This window comes from Odocoileus virginianus, chromosome 17 (genome assembly GCF_023699985.2).
Source record: "Odocoileus virginianus isolate 20LAN1187 ecotype Illinois chromosome 17, Ovbor_1.2, whole genome shotgun sequence".
NCBI classification, from domain to species: Eukaryota; Metazoa; Chordata; class Mammalia; order Artiodactyla; family Cervidae; genus Odocoileus; species Odocoileus virginianus.
This window is the reverse complement of record NC_069690.1, coordinates 7945989-7969064: the sequence shown is the minus strand read 5'-3', so window position 1 is coordinate 7969064 and position 23076 is coordinate 7945989.

The window sequence follows — 23076 nt, the reverse complement described above, 5'->3', positions numbered from 1 at the left end:
ATAGTGTTTGAGGAACAGCAAGAGCCCAGTGTCGATTTCCCTGGTGGCTCAGACGGTAAAGAATCTGCCTGCAATGCCAGAGACCCGGGTTCAATTCCCGGGTCAGAAAGATCCCCTGGAGAAGGGAATGGCAACCCACTCCAGCATTCTTGCCTAGAGAATCCCATGGACAGAGGAGCGTGGTGGGCTACAGTCCATGGGATCACAAAGAGTCAGACACAACTGAGCGACTAAAACAAGACCCCAGTGTAGCGACGGCAACTGAGAATGGAAGAGCATCGTAAGAAGTTATCAGTGAAGTTATGTTGATTATTTATATGTTAATTACAGCCCAGCTCTGAACCACATGGAAAATGTAAAAAGTATATATAGTCAAGTCTTCTTCACCCATGTCCTCCAGCTATGCAGTTCCCTTCCTTGTAGATAACTAATGACATTGGTTTCTTGTATATCCTGTGCAGATATAATTAAGTGCATACATTTATACAAGAATTGTCTCCTCTTACTGAAATGGCAATGTGCTATACATTGCTCTTTACTGTGCCTTGTTCCCTAAACAATACACCTGAAAATCTTCCTGAATACTTTGTTTATAGCTGCATAGTGTGAGGATGTCTTTTAACTTGTTTAGTTAATCTCCTACTGATGGATGTTTATAGTTTCAATCTTTTGATGTAATAAAAAAAAAAAACCCACCACAGCTCTACCATAAGACCCAGCAACCCATTCCTGGGCATATGCCAAGAGAAAAACCATAGTTTTAAAAGATATATGCTTCCTAATGTTCATTGCAGCACTATTTACAATAGCCAGGACATGTAAGCAACCTAAACGTGTCCATCCACAGAGGAATGGATAAAGAGGATGTGGTACATATATACAATGGAATATTACTCAGCCATAAAAAAGAACAAAATAATGCCATTTGCAGAAACATGGATGCACCTAGAGATTGTCATACTGAGTGAAGTAAGTGAGACACAGAAAGACAACTGTGATACCGCTTACATGCAGAATATTTGAAACAGGGCACAAATGAGCTTATTCATAAAAGAGAAATAGAGTCATGAGTGTAGAAAACAAACGTAGGGTTACCAGGGGATACAGGGGGAGGGATAAATTAGGATATTGAGACCGACATACATGCACTGCTGCTGCTGCTGCTAAGTCACTTCAGTCGTGTCTGACTCTGTGCAACCCCATAGACGGCAACTCCCCCGTCCCTGGGATTCTCCAGGCAAGAGCACTGGAGTGGGTTGCCATTTCCTTCTCCAATGCATGAAAGTGAAGTCGCTCAGTCGTGTCCGACTCTTAGCGACCCCATGGACTGCAGCCCACCAGGCTCCTCCGTCCATGGGATTTTCCAGGCAAGAGTACTGGAGTGGGAGAAGGCCATTGCCTTCTCCAATATATGCACTACTACATATAAAATAGAAAACTAATAAGAATCTGCTGCATAGCACAGAGAACTTACTCAATACTCTGTAATGGCCTATATGGGAAAAGAATTTTTAAAAAAAAGAATATATGTGTTTGTGTATAACTTTTGATTCACTTTGCTGTATACCTGAAACTAACACAACATGGTAAATCAACTATGTTTCAATAAAAAATTTTTTTTTAAATCACAGCCTTTAGACATAAGGCCAAGGCTCAGAGTTAGTTCAACCAAGGTTCAAATTCTGTTTTTATTTACAAGCTAAATTAATTTGGGCCAGCTATTCAGGCTCCCTGTGCCTTTCTTTCCTCATTTGCTAGATGAGGATAATAATACTATCATGATATCCTTTACGGAAGGCTCAAAGGAGAAAAAGTATGTAAAGTGCTTCTTAGCACAGTACCTGGCTCAAGAGAGTAATACTGCTAATAACAGCCACCAAGTATTGAGTACTTTATATGTACTACACTCTGTACTGAGAATTCACATGCTGTCTCCTTCCATCGTCACAACTGTAAAAGGTAGAGACCATTGTTTCTACATTTACCAAAGAATAGCAGAAAGGTTAACCAATATGCCCCTCAACTCATAGGTAAGCAGAACAGGATTCAAACTGAGGGTTTCCTGAGTCATGTTCTAAACCATTACATTCATCTGCTGGTGCTCAACAAATGTAGCTGATATCATCCTCCCTGTCACCATCATCATCATCATCATCACCACCACCATCATCACTATCCTCACCATCAGCACCATGACCTGCTTTAGACCTGTTGCTCTCTGAATTGACCTGTGCCTACCTTTGCCTTCAGGCTCCTCAGCAGTTGGTGCAAGCTTTTCCAGAAACAATTGGTTTTTGTTTATTTCAGGTTATCACTTCCTCTGATCTCAGCTTCCTGTACATGCATGTATGTGCCTGGATGCACATGCACACACTCGGGCAGATTTAGGGGTTTTTATTACCATACAACATCTGTTTGAGATGGTCCATATTTTGTGATTGTATTTGACCAACGTGACTAGCAGAGGCAGCTGAGCAAAGTGAAGTGGAATTGTGAGGTGAACGGGGAGGGTGGTCTGAGATGTTTATGATCCATCGTCTGCCTCACTCATCCACCTCCCCCAGGGATAGCAGACAGAGGAAAAGAGAAACTCAGCAACCATTAAATGACTGTCTACTATATTACAAAGGTGTGTTTTATGTGTGTTATCTCTAATCTTCAAGGTAGGCACTCTTCACTTCATTTTACACATAAACTGAAGTTCATAAGAGGTGAAGTGAGTGGCCAAAGGCCAAAGCTAGTGTGTACCTGAGACGAGTCTACGGAGATGGAGCTTGTTTGCATTCTGAGGGAATAGTCATTATGTCACCATCCCAAAATCCAGACAACCAGGGTCAGCTGGAGGGAGTCTGAGCACCTGAAAGTGGTCTCTATCTTCTTAGATCCTTTCCCTCTAGGCCTTCCCTGCAGCTGACGCACGGGCCAGGAAACACACTGACATCTCTCTGTCTTCCTTCAACATGTGAAATCCAGGCTCCTCTGCCGTATCTTCAGGACAGTTTAGGTCATGCTGCTTTAACAAATAAACCTCAGATCTCATGGTCAGCATGAGAGTGTGGGCAAGATCTGCTCATCGTCATTCCTCAGGAATCCAGGCTAAATGAGACTTTATTCAGCTGAGGGACAGGGGATTGGCAACTCAAGCCCTGGCCCCTAAAGTTTCCACCTGGAAGGGACATACGTCAATTTCACTCACATTTCATCAGCAACAGCAAGTCTCCTGATCCACCTACCTCAGAGATATCTGGTGACTAGCACTGTGGGTACCCCAGTCAGAGGTACTGCCCCCACTTGCCTGCCCACTTCTCTACCACCCTACAACCCCACTGGTGGGATACAGTGTTTTTGTACTCTCCCCCCCCCCCCCCCAAGGCCATCAGGGGCCCTTGACTTTGCTACAGAGTCCACAAGATTTTATTCAGTCACTGGAGTGCCACGTGCCTTGTCAGGGCATCATCCTTGGGCTGGAATTGCAGAGAATCCTGGGAAAGTCAGCCTGCCCCTGTCTCTGGGCTAAAAGCACCACAGTGAGACAGAGATTTCTCCCAATCCTCCTGTAGAGCCCGGACTTTCTCCTGCAGCATTAGCTGCTTTTGTACAGTAAGGCAGAATGTAGGCCAAACTGGAAACCAAGGCTGTGGATAAGAAGCACTCCCCCTCAAGGAAGAGCCACAAAGCTACCAAAAGCAGTGCTGACTGGTGGTCCCCTGAGGCCTCTGTCTCAAGGACTCCAGGAAACAGCTTCCTTTCCCCACTTGCCCCCCCAAGCCAGCCATACGTAGTCGGAGAAGTTGCCCCCTGAGGACTAGTATCTGAGGGAGCAGCAAAGAACACCCTTCTCGTCTCCGAGTGTGGCATCTTCTCTTCTCAACTTCCACCCTCTCTGAGGTTCCCACCACTGAAGACCCTTCTTGTATTTAAGGCTTCCAAGAGTCCAATAAATATTTTCCAGGAAAACTAAGAGTCACACATTCTTCCTATCTTGACCAAGATGCTCTGGACCTCTAGTAACAAGAACTTTTCTAAACTATCTTGGGCAGAAAAAAGTAATTTACTGTGAGGACACAGGTCTGCATCTCAGAACTCACCAGCTGGGCCTCCCAGGGGTGGAGAGTAAGGAGGCATGTCTCTCAGATTGTCTTTCTCTGCAGCACTTCACTGAATACCACCCGGGTACCGGGTACCACAGAAGCTCTGTGACTAGTCAAACACAAATGAGACAAGGTCTGTTCCTTCAGGAAGTTACTGCCTGAATGGAATGATAAGACATGACACATAAAAGACAGCAAAGGTGGGTAGGGATTGACCATGCAGAGATGGAGAAGGACAATCCAAGGGCTGGGCGCAGAGGGGCAAAGCCACGGTGCCCTTGGCTAAATTATGGAGACAGTGAACATGGGTCGTGAGAAACAGGCTGGAAAAATAGGTTAGGATGAGATCACGGAGGGCTGGGGTGCCAGGAATATAAATTTAGCTTTCATCTAGGAAAAAAAAATCAGAAGACACGGAAGATCTGATTACAGCAGAGTGGTGGGATCAGACATGGATCCATCTGTCTTTGACCTGAGGGAGGGTGGGGACAAATGACCGTGGAAGTAGGGAGGCTCTCAGAGCAGCCCGGAGAAGGAAGAACTGACCAGCCGATTGAGAAGCAAGCTGGGTGGGAAGAGCAGTCAACAACACCTTCGAGCTCCCACACACAGACACCAACACACAGATGTCCCTTTCAGGCATCCATCAGCCCAGAGGGCCAGAGAGAAGGGGCCCAGGCCAGGGCCTCTGTCTGGAGAGGGTGGTGGGACCATCAGACAGAATCCAGACCATGGGCACCTCCAAAGGGCAGCAGGGACCGGCGTGGGGATGAGCAGTTGATGGTGGTGAACACAGATGTACCTCATCAGAATCACACATGCATGCATACACCACACCCAGCACATAAAACAGTGACTACAGGAAGAGCTGAGAATCGGGCAAACTCTGACTCAAGTCCTGGCTCTGCCTTTTGCTAGCTGTGAGATCTTATTTGACTCTCTCAGTGTCTCTGAGCCTCAGTTTTCTCATCTGTAAAATGTTGATGGTAAGATCTACCTCCCACCTTGCTGTGAGGATTAAAGTGAAATAATAGTAACTATTGATAGACTAATCCTAAAAAAAAAGTACACATTCTTGCTCTCCAGTATTTATGCCCTGGCAATGTGACCTTGTAGCTCCTCTCAAAAAGAGGTGTGGTCTATTTCTTGAGCTCTTGACTCTAGCTAGTAACTTACTTTGGCCAAAGGGACGACAGCAAAAGTGATGCTAGAATAGACTTGAATCATGGGGCCTTGCTCTTGCGTGTTCTTGGTACCCAGACGCCCTACGAACGAGGCCAGGTTCGCCTGCTAGACGATGAGACACGTGGCCTGGTTGCCCCCACCACTCCAGCCAACAGCCACCAAATGCCCAGGAAGCAGAGTATCAGGCTGACTCATAGCTGACTAATAGGTCCATGGGTTAGCCCAGCCAAGACAGCAGGCCTGCCCAGCCCAAACCACCAACTTGCCAAATCATGAGCAAATAAATGGTCACGTCACTACATTTTGGGTGGTTTGTTATGCAGCAAAATCTAACTGATAGACTTGTGCTCCTGCCCAAGATGAAGTAGCAGGGATCAGATTTATCTTCCTGCTTGAAACAGCCAAAATAATTAAGCAAGACTCTGGACATTGGGTGGGTATTAAAGGATGATGATCCCCAAAAGACAGGAAAAACAAATGATGGGAGCCCGCAGATCACCCCAGCTTACTATCCAGGCTTCAGTTCAGACGAGGGGACCCAGATGGAGCCTGAGCTGAGACATAGCTGAGAGCCTGGAGAGACAAGGAGGGTGGAATTCTCAGAACAGAGAGCTGGAGAGGGGAGAGCTGCTCAGAGAGAGAACCCTGGAGACCTGCAGAGGCTCCCCCTCGAGTGTTCAGCAGGGTACTTACCAGCGCACACATGTCAGGAAACTACCTGGGGCCCAGGAGAGACCCATTTGAAAAAATGAGAGGATGGTAGTCTGCACTCACCCAGAGCCAGAAACAGAGGCTGCTGCCTGCAGCCAGACCATAAAAACTCAACCCACAGCGCACTGAATAAAGTACTCAGGAAGGTCATGCCTCAGTATTGGGGGAAATCCCATCCTAGACAGAACACTCCTCCAAACTTGCCTGATGAAAAGCAAGATCCCAAATGATCAGACTGTGTCCAAGTAACTTCACTGTATCCCAGAAAATCTGATGCCAAACCTAAAACTTACAGAGTGTTCATTATGTTCCAGCAACTTTACACATACATAAACATTTTACACGTATTACTACATGTCTATTACTTTATTTATTAACACTCTTTCAAACAGGTTTTTATCCCCACTGTACAGATGATAGAGCCTAAGATAACACACATAAAGTACCTGGTGTGTTCAATAAATGCTATTTCTCTCAACTCCTCAACCTCACTCCCTGCCTGCAACCATCAACAACCAGTTTTTCCCAAATTGCACATGTAGTTCAAAGAAATTATGGATTTTAAAAGCCAAATAAAAACTCTAGCTTTCAGGAGGAACTGGTTCCTGGAGAAAATCCTTAATGAAGAGTTAGGAGTCCTAGTTTCTGGGTACTGCCACTATCTTGCAAGGTGATCTTCAGTTAGCCCTCACCTTTCTGAGGCCGATTCACCCACCTGCGAGGGGGCAGGGGTGATTCCTCAAAGCAACCGTGTCGTTGCACAGACCAAGATGCCTCCGTCACACTCAGCCTAGTATTCTGATGTGGAGGATGGCAGAGTTGGAAAAGTAGCGTGGTATTTGCCATAGTTGGAACATGTGCACGTACACACACACGCACACACACACACACACGGAGCCTCTTGTCGAGCGGTATCTGCTATAGTTGGAACATGTGCGCGTACACACACACGCACACACACACACACACACGGAGCCTCTTGTCGAGCGGTATCTGCTATAGTTGGAACATGTGCGCGTACACACACACGCACACACACACACACACACACACGGAGCCTCTTGTCCAGCGGTATCTGCTATAGTTGGAACATGTGCGCGTACACACACACGCACACACACACACACACACGGAGCCTCTTGTCGAGCGGTATCTGCCATAGTTGGAACATGTGCGCGTACACACACACACACACACACGCACACGGAGCCTCTTGTCGAGCGGTATCTGCCATAGTTGGAACATGTGCGCGTACACACACGCACACACACGCACACGGAGCCTCTTGTCGAGCGGTATCTGCCACAGTTGGAACATGTGCGCGTACACACACACACACACGCACACGGAGCCTCTTGTCGAGCGGTATCTGCCACAGTTGGAACATGTGCGCGTACACACACACACACACACACACACACGCACACGGAGCCTCTTGTCGAGCGGTATCTGCCACAGTTGGAACATGTGCGCGTACACACACACGCACGCAAACACACGCGCGCGCGCGCAGAGCCTCTTGTCCAGCCTCTCCCCAGGTTTCTTCCCCATGGAGGTAGCTCTTCCTCGTCCGCCCCAGTGCAGCATTACCGCCTTACACCAGAAGATGGTGCTGCTTCTCTGTGCACTTTCAACCGCATTTCTTACGTGCGAACGCAGAAGATAACGGTATTCCTCCCCAGAAAAACACACTCCAGTCACAAGCAACCAAGGACAATTGGAAATTAGAAGGGACTTGGGACCTTTCTGGAAGGAAACTAAATATTATCAGAATGTTCCAGGCACTGTGCCAGCTACTTTACAACCCTTCTTTTAAAAACCAGGCATGCTAATGCTCAGAGACAGTAAAAGGAAGAAGCAGGTACTTAGTAAATGTTGATTTTATTTCCACATCTTTGTAGTCTTCATTACATAGGACATTTGATTGATGATCAAGTATTGATTGGTTGATTGAGTTGTAACTGCAGATAGAGAATCAAAGGCGAAGCTAGTGTAGCAGGACCAAAGAGAGCATTCAGTCCAAAACTACTATTTCTAGATATAAAATGATGCCCAGAAAGAAATGAGAAGACAATAATGTGACTGACACAAAGCAGGTTTTCATCAAACATCTACTGAACTAGCAGATGAAGTGCTTTTACCCACACCATCCCTTACTCCATTAGGCAATAGCTTTTTATCCCCACTTTACAGATGGAAAATTGAGGCTGACACAAGGAACCTGGCCAAGTCACAAGTGTCTTCAAAGCACTTTGAGGGATTTCCCTGGTGGTCCAGTGGCTAAAACTCTGTGCTCCCAAAGCAGGGTACTCCGGTTCTATCCCCTGTCAGAGAAGTAAATCCCACATGCTGCAACTAAGACCCAGTGTAGGCAGATAAATAAATAAATTTTTTTTTCAAAAGGCACATTGAGACCTGCTCCTAAGAATAATGTTTGTAAACAATTTCTATTGATCATGACATGTTGTCAAGCACTTTCATATGCACTCTTTCATTTATTTTAATCCTCATAGGAACCATAAGGAGTACATATTACTATTCCAATTTTACAGATGAGGAAACTGAGGGTTAGCAAGGTTGTCTGCCCAAGGACACACAACTGCTGAGGGTCAGATCTGAAAATGAGGTCCCTAGTCTCTGAGTCTACCCTTCATCAGTAGGGGATGTTCTTCCCAGTACAAGAATTCACTAGAATAATTTTTCACTTTTTTTTTTATTGTTAACTTTCTTCCCAGCTTTACTGAGATATAATTGACATAACATTGTGTGAGCTTAGGGTTTCCTGGGCGGCTCACTGGTGAAGAATTCACCTGCCAATACAGGAGACACAGGTTCGATCCCTGGTCCAGGAGGATCCCACATGCCACGGGGTAACTAAGCCCATGTGCCACAACTACTGTGCCTGTGCTCTAGAGCCCAGGAGACGCAACAACTGAGCTCAAGCTCCACAACAAGAGGAGACATCGCAATGAGAAGCCTGTGCACAACGCCTCTGCTCTCCACAGCCAGGGAAAAGCCCATGCAGCAACAAAGACCCAGCACAGCCATAAGCAAATAAATAAAATTATTTTTAAAAAACAACATCGTCTGAGTTTAAGATGCACAATGTGATGATTTGATACCACTACATATTGCGAAATGCTTACCACAGTAAGGTTAGTCTTCCACCTCACATAGTTACCAGTTTGTTGCTGTTGTTGTTGCTATGGTGACAACATTAAAGCTTTATCGTCATAGCAACTTTTAACTATACAAGATAGCATTGTCAACTATAGTCACTACACTGCACCTTGGACCCCAGAACTTACTCGTCTTTATTTGGAAGTTCATACCCTCTGACCAACATCTCCCAGGTCCCCCACCCCCCAAGCCCTTAGCCACCTTCATTCTACTCTCTGTTTCTCTGAGTTCAGTGTTTCTAGATTCCACATATAAGTGAGCTCATACAATATTTGTTTTTCTCTGTCTGACATTTCACTTAGCACAATGCCTTCAAGGGCTATTCATATTGTCACAAAAGCTTTTTTTTTTCTAATGAATGGGCACTTTAAAACTAATAGCTGCCTCCCAATTTCAGTGCCCTTGTTTATATTTTCCAATGGCTTCAGCCACTTTAATTATTCAGGGCCAACGAGAGAAAAAAAGAGAGAGAGAGATCTAATACCTAAATGATGCACTCATACCACGTGAAAGTCAAATGGTTCCAAGATACATTGTTAGAAGGGAAGATTTATAGGGGTTTAAATCAAGGCAAGGTTGGAGAGGCGTGTGAGCTGCCTGGCACACCCCGGGGCAGCATGCCCCGTGCTGTGGCTGGTGGGTACTGGTGTCTGTCGGAAAGTCTGACTTGGATGTAGAAAGAAAAAAATAACATTAGTGTCACTCATTTGAATTTTAGGAATGTTGTAATTCTGTATTTAATTTGTAAATTTGCTTTTGGTGTCATAGTCGCATAAGAGCTATAAGCATATGATTATACCTAGTTTCATGCTTCTACATGCTTAAGTAATATTATAATAACATTAACTTGTCAACACAGAGTCCCTGGGAGTATTTTTCCCTTTAAAAGGATTGTGCACACAGTCAGGTTAGACCTGACTTCCACAATTCCTGCCCTCAAAGGTGGGGCCGGAGCCACGGATATCTTTTTTCTCTGGTTGGGAAGGAGCTCTCTCCCTAGAGGACAGGCAAGAGTTCACTCCCAGGCCAGACGCAGGGCAGCGGGGAGGCAACCCCTTCTTTCCTCCCCAGCTCTTCCCTGCCGGTGGGCGCAGGGACAGGGAGCGTTTACTTTGAGACTAAGAGGAGGGTCCTGGCAGAAGCTTGGCCGCTCTCACCTGGTTCAGTCAGGAAGGCAAGAGGCTGGTGGACCTTAAAATTAGGGTGAAGTGTATTCGCGTTCCTCACACCTGACTCACTAGTAAAACAACTGGGATTCACCTCCAGGCAAATGAAGGTGGCAACAGTTAGGTCCAAGTTCTTATTGTAGGTTTCCTTTAGAATTTTAATAAACTCTTCAAAAATCGTAACAATAACTTACGCTGATTGCATTCAATGAGACAACTGTATAATATTCCCCTAAAAAAAGAATAAGTGATTAATCTCTTCCCCACCTCCCCAATGCTAGCTACTCAATGTGATTCTCTACCCACGTCGCCATACTCACACAGCCATATCCAAACACACACATCCTGCTTAGAGGGTGCTTTGGTCATTGTTTGACAACACAGGATCATGCCACTTGCTTATCTCCCCTAACATCATCTTAAATTTTCAGGTCAAAGGATAGACCCTCAGCTCATTCTCCTTGAAGAACTACATGACATTGCAGAATATGGATGGGACACAATTTGCTCACCAAGTGCCTTGAGGATTGACAGGTTGTTTCGAAGTTTTCCTTCCTGACCATTTCGAGAAAGGCTGCAAATAACCATCCTTGGACACATGGCTTTCTCCTTCACACTCCTTTCTGATAGATCCTAGAAGTGAGCTAGGTCAATATCCGTGGGTCACTCTTCTTTGCTTCAACAGTTATTCCCCATACTAGCATTCATGTGTCGTCTTCTGAGATCTGCACTCAGCGTCTGCTATGTGCAGAGCACTGTGTTGGATGTGCAGAAGCAAATGAGACAGGGCTCGGCTCTCAGGCATGTGAATACTGAGGAGGATTTACACAGCTGGCATATACCAGTTACATAAGCAATTGTTAGAGATGTGCTAGTTACATAGTATATAACTAGCACTTACATTTATACAACAGGCAAAGTGGCAACGCCCTAACGGAGGTAAACACAGTTAAAGGGCTGAGGGACTCTATATGTACCTGTGTCCTCTTACTCCATTTGTATCTGTGTCCTCTTACTCCAGGGCAGCCAGAGGGTGGGCGTGACCCGAGGGGGCTCTGCCCAGCACGGGCAAGTGCTGGGGCCTTTCCCCTGGGTCCACCCTTCTCCTCGTCCCTGGTTGCCCACAAGAGACAACCAGTGGGACTGGAGGACAGCTTTCCCACTCACACCAGCCACCATTTATCACAGTGGCCCTTCTACATGTCAAACATCTCACCTATATTCCCCTATGCACACGAATCCTTACAAACCCACTGCATTCATCAGCTATTGTGTTGTGTTTGTGTGAGTAGCTCAGTCATGTCCAACTCTGCGACCCCATGGACTATAGCTCTCCAGGCTCCTCTGTCCGTGAAATTCTCCAGGCAAGAATACTGGAATGGGTAGCCATGCCCTTCTCCAGGGGATCTTCTCGACCCAAGGATCTGCACTGCAGGTGAATTCTTTTTTTTTTTTTTTTTTTTTAGTTTTCTGACTGTTGAGTTTGTTTTTTTTTTCCATTTATTTTTATTAGTTGGAGGCCAATTACTTTACAACATTGCAGTGGTTTTTGTCATACATTGAAATGAATTAGCCATGGATTTACATGTATTCCCCATCCCGGTCCCCCCTCCCACCTCCCTCTCCATCTGAGCCACCAGGGAAGATCTACTAGCTATTATTACGTAACAAATTACTTCAAAATTTAGTGGCATAAGCAATAAACTTCTGTTATCTTACGGGTTTTATGTGGCCTTTTCGGTCCAACTTCTTTCACTTAGCATAACATTTTCAAGGTTCATCCATGTTATACACATGAATCCACATTCCATTGTTTTTTATGGCCAAAAAAATTGCATGGTACGGATATACCACTTTCCTTCATCCATACATCAGTTAACAGACATTCTTTTAAAGTTGCCTTCAGTTCAGTTCAGTCGCTCAGTCATGTCCGACTCTTTGCGACCCCATGAATCACAGCACGCCAGGCCTCCCTGTCCATAACCAACTCCTGGAGTTAACTCAAACTCATGTCCATCGAGTTGGTGATGCCATCCAGCCATCTCATCCTCTGTCGTCCCCTTCTCCTCCTGCCCCCAATCCCTTCCAGCATCAGGGTCTTTTCCAATGACTCAACTCTTCGCATGAGGTGGCCAAAGTATTGGAGTATCAGCTTCAACATCAGTCCTTCCAATGAACACCTGGGACTAATGTTCTTTAGGATGGACTGGTTGCATCTCCTTGCAGCCCAAGGGACTCTCAAGAGTCTTCTCCAACACCATAGTTAAAAAGCATCAGTTCTTTGGCGCTCAGCTTTCTTCACAGTCCAACTCTCACATCCATACACGACCACTGGAAAAACCATAGCCTTGACCAGACGGACATTTGTTGGCAAAGTAATGTCTCTGCTTTTTAATATGCTGTCTAGGTTGGTCATAACTTTCCTTCCAAGGAGTAAGCGTCTTTTAAATTCATGGCTGCAATCACCATCTGCAGTGATTTTGAAAAGAAATGCAAAAAAAGCAAAATGGCTGTCTGAGGAGGCCTTACAAATAGCTGTGAAAAGAAGAGAAGTGAAAAGCAAAGGAGAAAAGGAAATATATTCCAATTTGAATGCAGAGTTCCAAAGGATAGCAAGGAGAGATAAGAAAGCCTCCCTCAGCGATCAATGCAAAGAAATAGAGGAAAGTTGCCTTAGATATTATCAAACTAAGTCTGAAGCAAGTCAGACAGGGAAAGGCAAATATATGATATCACTTATATGTGAAATCTAAAAGAAATTGATGCAAATTAACAAAGCAGAAACAGACTCACAGATAAAACATATTTCTGGTTACTAAAGGGGAAAGGTAGGGAGAGGATAAATTCGGAGTTTGGGATTAACATATACACACTAATGTGTATGAAATAACCAACAAGGACCTACTATATAGCAGAGGGAATTCTACTCAACATTCTGTAATAATCTGGGACTTGCCTGGCAATCCAGTGGTTGAGACTCTGTGCTTCCACTGCAGGGGCCACAGGTTTGATTTCTGATCAGGGAACTAAAAGCCCACATGCCCTTTGGCAAATGTGTACGTATGTATATGTAGGTATATATATACACACACACATACATAAATATATATATTCTGTAATAACCTATATGGGAAAAGAACCTGAAAAAGAATGATATATGTGTATGTATAACTGACAACTTTGTTGTACATCTGAAACTAGCACAATATTGTAAATCAACTATACCCCAATATAAAATAAAAATTCAATTGAAACAAAAGAAAAATTTAAGCAAGAAAAACACCTAAAAATATTCTGGAGAAGAATAATGGCAAGTAACTCTCTCTACTGGATAGTAAAATATTTTTTTAAATCTATGATAATTAATGTTGTTGACATGTTAAATAAATATATAAATGCAACAGAATAAAAATTCTACATTATTCCCATGTAAAAAGTACTATTATAATAGCAGAGAAAAAGGAAATAGATATAAACTAATAAAATATATATAGAATCTATATGCTGAAAATTACAGAACACTTATGGGAAAAGAATCAAAGAAGTCCAAAAAAAGTAGAAATACCAGGTTCGTGGATCAGAAAACTCAGCATTGTTAAGATGTCAGTTGTCTTCAAATTGATCTATGAATTCAGTGCAATTCAAACAAAAATCCCAGAAAGATATAAGTATTAACAACATGATTTTTTTTAACATGATTCTTAAACTTTTATGCAAAGGCAGAGACGAGAATACCCAAATTAATTTTGAAAAGGAATAATCTTGGAGGATTTACATTACCCAAGTTCAAGACCTACTATAAAGCTACAGTACAATGTTGGCAGACAGATAGACAAATAAATGGATGGAATAAAACGCAAAGTCCAGAAATAAAGATATGGCCAATTGAATGTTTACAAAGCTGCAAAAGCAATTTAATGAAGAACAGAGTCTTTTAAAAAATGATAATGAAACAATTGGAAGGGACAACAACATACAAAGGGAGGGAGGGGAGGGAGGGAGAGAGGGAAGAGAAATAAACCAAGATCCATACCTCCTATTACATATAAAGTTAATTCCAAATGGATTATAGATCGATATGTAAAACTTTAAAACTTATAGAAAGAAAAAAAAATAGGAGGAAACCTTTGTTACCTTGGGTTAAGCAAAGTGTCCTTAGATACACCAAAAGCACTATGCAAAAAAGAAAAAAAATTAGACTTCTCAAAATGTTTTAAATGTTTTCTCTATAAAAGATGAAAATGAAAAAACAAGACACTAAGAGAAAATATTTGCAAGTCACATATTTGACAATGGACTTGAATCCAGAACACATAAGAAATTTTTAAAACTCAACAGTGAGAAAACAAACAGCCCATTAAAAAGATAAACAAAGGTATACAGGTAGCAAATAAGCACATGAAAAGATGCTCAATATCTTTTACCATTTGGGAAATATAAATCAAAACCACAATGAGGTATCACCATACTGTTACTATTCAGTCACTCAGTTGTGTCCGACTTTGCAACCCCATGGACTGCAGCACACCAGGCATTCCTGTCCTTCACTATCTCCCTAAGTTTGCTCCAACTCATGTTCATTGAGTCAGTGATGACATCCAACCATCTCATCCACTGTTGCCCCTCCTCCTCCAGCCCTGCACCTTTCCCAGAATCAAGGTCTTTTCCAATGAGTTGGTTCTTCAAATCAGGTGGCCAAAGTATTTGAAAAGTTAAAATTAAAAAAGAAAAACTGACAATAGCTAGTGTCAACAAGGTGGAAGCAAATAAAACTCTCATATATTGTTGATGGGCATGTAAAATGGTGTGGCCACTCTGGAAAATAGTCTGGCAGCTTCCTTTATTAATTTTTATTAGGGTATAGTTGCTTTACAATACTGTTAGTTTCTGTGGTACAGCAAATTGAATCTGTTATACATATACATCTATCCCCTCTTTTTTGGATTTCCTTCCCATTTATGTCCCCCCAGGCAATTTCTTTTAAAGTAAACAAACTCCATAAAATACAGTAATCCCACTCTTATTTATCCAACATTAGCATTAAACCTGTACACAAACATTTATATTAATAGCAGTACTCGTAATCATCGAAACAGAAACCCAAATGTCCTTCGGTTGGGGATTAGATTAACACATCTTACATATTCATACACTGGAATATTTCTCAACAATAAAAAAAGAATAAACTATGATACACAGAAGAGCAACATGGATGAATCTCAAAATAATTACACTGAGTGAAAGAAACCAGACCCAAAAAGAGTACAGATTGTATGATTCCATTTTTATAAAATTCTGGAAAATGCAAACTAACCTATAAGTGACAAAAAGCTGATCAGTGGTTGTCCGGTGAAGGGAGTTGCAAGAGCGGCAAGGAAGGGGAAGGGCAGGATGACAGGGGTTATGAGCAGACTTGTGGGTGTGATGGGCATGTTTCTTAATTGCAGTGATAGTTTTAACAGTAGCTACCTATGTCAAAACTTATTAAATTGTTCACTTTAAATGACTGCAACTGGTTTTTCCAGTTGTCATGTATGGATGTGAGAGTTGAACTATAAAGAAAGCTGAGGGCTGAAGAATTGATGCTTTTGAACTGTGGTGTTGGAGAAGACTCTTGAGAGTCCCTTGGACTGCAAAGAGATCCAACCAGTCCATCCTAAAGGAGATCAGTCCTGAATATTCATTGGAAGGACTGATGCTGAAACTGAAGTTCCAATACAGGAGAAGCTGAACTTCTCCTGATATGAAGAACTGACTCATTAGAAAAGACCTTGATGCTGGGAAAGATTGAAGGCGGGAGGAGAAGAGGATGACAGAGGATGAGATGGTTGGATGGCATCACTGATTCAAGGGAGACGAGTTTGAGTAAACTCCGGGAGTTGGTGATGGACAGGGAGGCCTGGTGTGTTGTGGTTCATGGGGTTACAAAGAGTCAGACACGACTGAGCGACTGAAATGAACTGAACTGAACTACTGTATGTCTGTTACACTAAAATAAAGCTGTGGTTTTTTGTAATGACCTCCCTCTTTGAACATGTTTGGATTCCTCTATGAGAAGTTGTAACTTTCTCAGTTTACAAACTCTGTTGGTTTTGTGTCATCATGGTTGGGTTATGGTACTCAATTATTCAATCAAATATTAATAATAATGTAGATGTTGCTGTGAAGGTGTTTTGTAGATGAGATTAATATCAGTTGAAAGAAAGAAGGAAAGGAGATTATCCTAAATAACATTGATAGACCTGATCCAATCAATTGAAGGAATTTCCCTAAGGAAGAAGAAATTCTGCTAGTACACTGAAGCTTCAATTCCTATCAAGAGTCCCAGCCTTCCAGGCCACAGATTTCAAACTTGTCTAGCCAGCCCCCCAAAAGACACAAGCCAAGTACTTACAGTAAATCTCTTTATACAGAGCGAATATATTACATATTAATATATTGTATATCTTACTATATCTATTATAATGGCAATATATATGTATGAATGTATGCTATATGATTGGATATATATACACAAGTATCTCAGTTCTTTTTCTTTGGTATGAAGGAGCCCAAATATACATAGTCACTACTCCTGCCACATTACCTTTTCTCTCCCAGTCTGCCCCTACTACCTCATGCTGAGTTCCCTATAACCAGCTGACTGAGGAAGAGAAAACTCAGGACTGGCTTGAAACCATTCGTCTCAGATTGGGACTTGAACCCACATGCCTGGACTCAAACCCAACCAAAACCCTGTTTGGGACTCTAACCCACTGTCTTTTAATTAGAGTCACTCACCTGGTGTCTGGACTCACTGAGGCTGAGGATCTTCGTGTCTCAGCACAGAAGGAATTCAGCCAGAGGCAAAGTGATAGGCAAGAAATAGATTTATTAATATGGGATGCTTGTAAGAGATGCAAGCAGACAGGCGAGGGAGCTCTGCCCCAAGGATTAAGAGGGCTACACTTTTATCGTCAAAGAAAAGGGGCAGGGGTAAAGACCGCCCTCTTCAAGGCTCATAGCACTAGCCCCTTCTTTGTATCAGACAGGAGAGTGGCTGACCCTCAGGTCAAACTGGGATTATTATAGCCTTATTCAAATCAGTAGAAGGATGGTGACATTTTTCTTTTTCCTAACGACCTGAAGCACATCTCATGCTTTTATTTATAGCTTAAGAGTTAAGCAGGGCTTCCCTGGTGGCTCAGCTGGTAAAGAATCCACCTGCAGTGCGGGAGACCTGGGTTCAATCCCTGGGTTGGGAAGATCCCCTAGAAAAGGGCATGGCAACCCACTCTTGTCTGGAGAATTCCCATGGACAGACAAGCCTGGCAGGCTACAGTCCATGGGGTCGCAAAGAGTCAGACATGACTGAGCGACTAACCCAGCATAGTTAAGCGAGCCTACTTCATCCCACAAAGTTCCAATAGCCTTCCGAAGCGATCATTGACTTATGATCTCCCAAAGTTTCCTAGATTTCCCTCTCTACCTATAGTCCACTCCTGGGACTTCTACAACTACCTGTTATTGTTCAGTCACCAAGTCCTGTCCAACTCTTAGTGACCCCATGAACTGTAGCCCACCAACGTAGCTCCTCTGTCCATGGTATTTCCCAGGCAAGAATACTGGAGTGGGTTGCCATTTCCTTCTCCAGGGGATCTTCCCAACCCAGGCATCGAACCCACATCTCCAGGCTAGCAGATTTTTCACCACTGAGCCAGCAGGGAAACCCGACAACTATCTGTGTATCTATCTTGTTCTACCACTGTCAGGTTTACAAATGGTTTCACACAATATGTAGGCACCTCCCCAAAAAAGTGAACAGCTACAGCACTATAGCGGTGGTACACCCCTTTCTAGTGCATTCTGAAGGATAGTAGTGAGAGTAAATCTCCCCAGTGGGCAAAATTCTGATCAGGGCACCTGGCTGTTCATTTTGAAAAGAAATGGCCAGAGGCATAAGTTTGACTCATGCCTGTGGCCAATGGTTTGGCTAGACAACCAGGGACTTGGAAGGAACATGATTGGAAAATCGGTAACAATTTTCACTATCTAGGTCATAGTCCTGTCTGAATGAGCAAAGAATGTGAAGACATTTATATCTGGTATGAATGCTTACCAAAGGTGATTTTAGCAATCAGAGGTGGATTTTAGTAATCAAGTAGTAGGGTGGCCAGCCATCCCGTCATTGCCCACTGGCTTATGAACAAAGTAGACAGATGGCAGGATGAAGGTTATGCAGGGGCTCAGCAGCGTAACTTCCACTCACCAAGGCCTGACTGGCTACAGCCACTGCTGAGTGTCCAATCTGCCGGCAGCAGAGACCAACGCTGAGCCCCAGCACCTTCCCTGGGGTGACCGGTCCGCCACCTGGCAGACTGATTACACTGGACTACTTCCACCAGGGAAGGGACAGTGCTTTGCTCTCACTCTGCACGTGGATTTGCTTCCCATGCATGAACTGCTTCTGTGGACTTCTGGAATGCCTTATCCACCATCATAGTATTACACAGCACTGCTTTTAGTCAAGGAATTCACAACAAATGAAGTGCAGGAATAAGCTCATGTTCACGGACTTTACTGGTTTCACCATGCTGCCCACCATCCAGAAGAAGCTGACTTGATGGTTGAATGGCCTTTTGAAGACCCAGTTACAGATGTAACTAGGTGGCAACACTTTGCAGGGCTGGGGCAATGTCCTTCTGTCTGTACTCAGATTAGCATTCCGTGTATGGGGCTATTTCTCCCACAGCTAGATTCATGGTTCCAGGAGTCAAGGAGTGGAAATGGAATGGCAGCATTCAATATTAACCCTAGTGATTCATTTGAAAAATTTTGTTTCCTGTATCTGCAACCTTATGCTTGCTGATCTAGAGGTCTTCAAAGGGAGGAATGCTTCCACAGTCACATGAGGATTCCCCTGAACTAGAAGTTAAGACTGCCACTTCCATTTGAGACTCCTCATCCCTCTGAATAAACAGGCAAAGATGGGAGCTACTACACTGGCTGAGGGGACTGATACTGACTACCAAGGGGGAAGGGGGTTGCTACCACATCATAGAGATAAGGGGAAGCATGTCAAATACAGGAGATCTCTTAGGGCATCTCTTAGTACTATCATAGCCTGTGACTAAAGTCAATGGAATACTGTAACAATCCAATTAAGGCAAGATTTCTAATGGCACAAACCCTTCAAGAATGGATGTTTGGGGGCATCCCACCAGGAGAAAACAAAACAAAACACACAACCAGTAATGAGGTGCTTGCTGAGGGTAAAGGAAATATGGAATGGGTAGTAGAAGAAGGTAGTTGTAAATACCAGTTATGACCACCTGACCAATTTCAGAAATGAGGACTGTATGAGTATTTATTCCTTATTTTATCATGAATGTGTCTGTGTATTTTTGTTCCCTCTCTTATCTCCTTGCCATCTAATATAAAATGTATTAATAAAAGCTAACTTTACATTAGTGAAGTTACAGGATTATTAACGTCATTCACGGACTTGGCCTCCTCTTCAGGGGAAAGTGATAGTGTATTTTCAGTCACACACAGGATAAATGTATCATGTTAGGTGGAAGCATGACCTTTTTGCTGTCTTTATAAGATTAAATGTGGTTTAAGGAGATATGTATTGATGTCAGGTTGACTGGATATGATCTGTGAGGATCAGTTTTGTTTTTTTTGTGTGTGAGGATCAGTTTTATGTGTTCAATTGGCTAGGCTCTAGTACATAGATATTCAAACACTAATCCAGATGTTGCTGTGAAGATATTTTGTAGATGTTGTAACATCTACAATCAGTTAACTTTATGTAAAAAAAAATTTCCTGGATAATATGGGAGGACCTTATCCAACCAGTTGAAAGGCCTAGAGGTTTCCCTGAAGAAATTCCACTCCTGCCCAAGTGTTTTCAGCTTGATCTTCCTTATGGCCTGCACTACAGATTCCAGACTTGCCAACCTGATCCCTACCAGTGCAAAAGCCAATTCCTTGCAATAAATACAGATTAATAGATAAGACGATTGATTGATAGATAGGAGAGAGAATAGATATCCACAGATTGGTCTATCTCCTCTGTGGTGGACACACAAACTACCGAAGAACATCTTGCATCCCTTGATGCAAGGCATGTACCCTAAAATTCCTGGGGAAATCCCAGGAGTTGAAACGATTATTCTAATGGAGGAGTCTATTGGACAGGTCAGGGCAACACTCCTAGTGTTCCTTCAGGGCATGCCTTCAGATATGTTAAGTCCTTTCATATTTATTAAACTATCTGTAACACGTCGGAATGCTACACAGTCACTTAAAAATATGTTGTTTATCAACTGTCTCTGAAAGGGGATACAAAACCTCACACGAGTAATTGCTTCTAAGGAGGGAGCCCAGTGGCTTGGGAATAGGAATGTAAGGGAGAATTTTCACTTTTTGTACTTTAGGAATGTTGAATTATGTGAATCTATCATCAAAGCTAGGGATTGGCAAACTGCAATCCACAAGCCAAACCTAACCCACTGCCTGTTTATAGTTTTGCTGGAACGCCTTCATGCCCATTAGTTTATATACTGGCTATGGCTGCTTTCATTCTGCAATGGCAGAGTCCAGTCATTGAAACAACTACATACACTACATACATTTCATCATATGGCCCACAAAGCCTAAAATATTTACTATCTGACCCTTTATGGGAATTTGCTGACATCAATTTAGATTTTCTAAAAATAGAAAAGTAAACTGACATTAAAAAATTAAAAGATGCCCCAAAAGAACTGAAAACATCTGTCCACACAAAAACTTAAATGTCAATGTTCATAGCAGCGCTGGTCACAATAGGCAAAAAGTGGAACCAACCCAAAAGTCACTCGACAAATGAATACATTAAACAAAAGATGATGGAACATTGCGTGGCCAGAAAAAGGAATGAAATGTTGATAAATATTACAACACAGATGAACCCTGAAAACATTATGCTAAGTGAAAGAAGCCAGACACAAAAGGCCACCTTTCATTTATGTGATATAATTATGATTTCATTTATGTGATATGTACAGACAAGGCAAATTCACAGTGACAGAAAATACATTAGGGGTTTACAGGGGTTGTGGAGGAAGGAAGAACAAAGAATGGCTGCAACTGGGTTTCTTTGAGGAGTGATGAAAACGTTCTGGAATTAGATAATGGTGATAGTTGTATAACTCTTTGAATATATTAAAAACCACTGAATTGTATACCATCACCACGTAGAAGGCATTTCACAGTAGGGGAAAGTTATACATCCCAATTACTCCAAACATCCATGAGATCTTAGGTAAGTTTCTTTCCCTGTCTGGTCCTTAATTTCCTTCTCTATAATACAGATGCAATAGGACAACGTGGGAAAAGGCCAGTAGAATGAGATGTGAGGGGAGATTTGGGGGGCCTGACTTCCCAGAATCCTTTGTTCTTTCCCCAAGATTCATAATCACTGACTCTAAAAACCACTATTTTCAACATCATCATGTTCCAATTTCAAAGCACTTTCACATACATGTCAGTTGATATTCATAACCACCCTTTAGGGAAAATAGGTATTATCCCCATCTTAAAGATGAAGAAATTGAACTTCAGAGTCGAATGACTTGCCAAAGTTCATACAGTGGTTAAATGCAGGAGGTGGGACTCAGTCCTAGGTTCTGTCCACACCACACTGGCCTCTCTAAAGGCCTAGACAGCAGTGTCCAGCAGTCTCATTACAAACTATACATCGCTTGGATAAAGCAAGGAAGAAGACACACAAGGACTTGGGCCCTCCTTGGCCTTTTCCTAGGAACCTCTCTATATCGGCACGGCAGCCGTCGGTGCATGAGTATACACGTACACTGTGTGGACACCAAGCCCATGGTGTCACAAAGATGTACATAAAGGCACACAGGACCTGCTCAACAGGTGACAGGTCACTCCTCGTTACCAGAATGGTGGCAAAGCTGTACCTTTAGTTCAGGGGAGGCCTGAGAGTTCAGAACTCTGGGGGTCTGCTCTCTCCTAAATCTACAAGACTCATTAACCCTTTTCATGAAATTTCTAGAAGGGACAGCTCCTCAGTGCTTAGCAGACAAAAGAAATGAGACAGGAGGGCCTGGGAATTATCCTCATTGCCCTTGCTGAAGTAGAGACTAGGAAAGGGAATAATAGTGAAAAAGGGCATTCAGTCCTAAGATCAGAGAACTGGACCTAAATCTCAAGGAGAGAGACGACTGCTGTCAAACCCAGGTCAGCCCTTGTTAAGTCAGCGTCTGAGCACCAGTAACACCACCAGCTGTGTGTGCTTCAGCAGGTCACTCGCCCTCCCTGATTCAGTTTGCTTATCCAAAAATGTGGCTAATGACTCCTGGGGTCTAGCTCAGAGGGGATTTCAGTGGCATAAACTGAAATGCTTTAAAAATAAAATGTACTTTATGAACACTCTTTCATTCTCCCACAGCTGCCAAGGAAGAATGGCTGAACACACTTGGGGAGTAACCCATTGACGGCTTTCCAGGGCTTGCCAGCAAGGGGGAGTCAAACCAAAGGCTAAAGTCTCTTCAGGAAAAGCCAGGTTGCCCATGTTTGCTTGCACTTTTTTTTCATTTTACCAATAACATTTATCAAGTATTACCTACAGCATAGATGTTGTTCTGGGAGCTTGAACATAAAGCAGTGAAAAAGAAGAAATGGTTCTGCTCTCAAAAAGCTTATTTTCTACTTGTGAAAGATTAATAAATTAATGAATGTCAAACACTGGC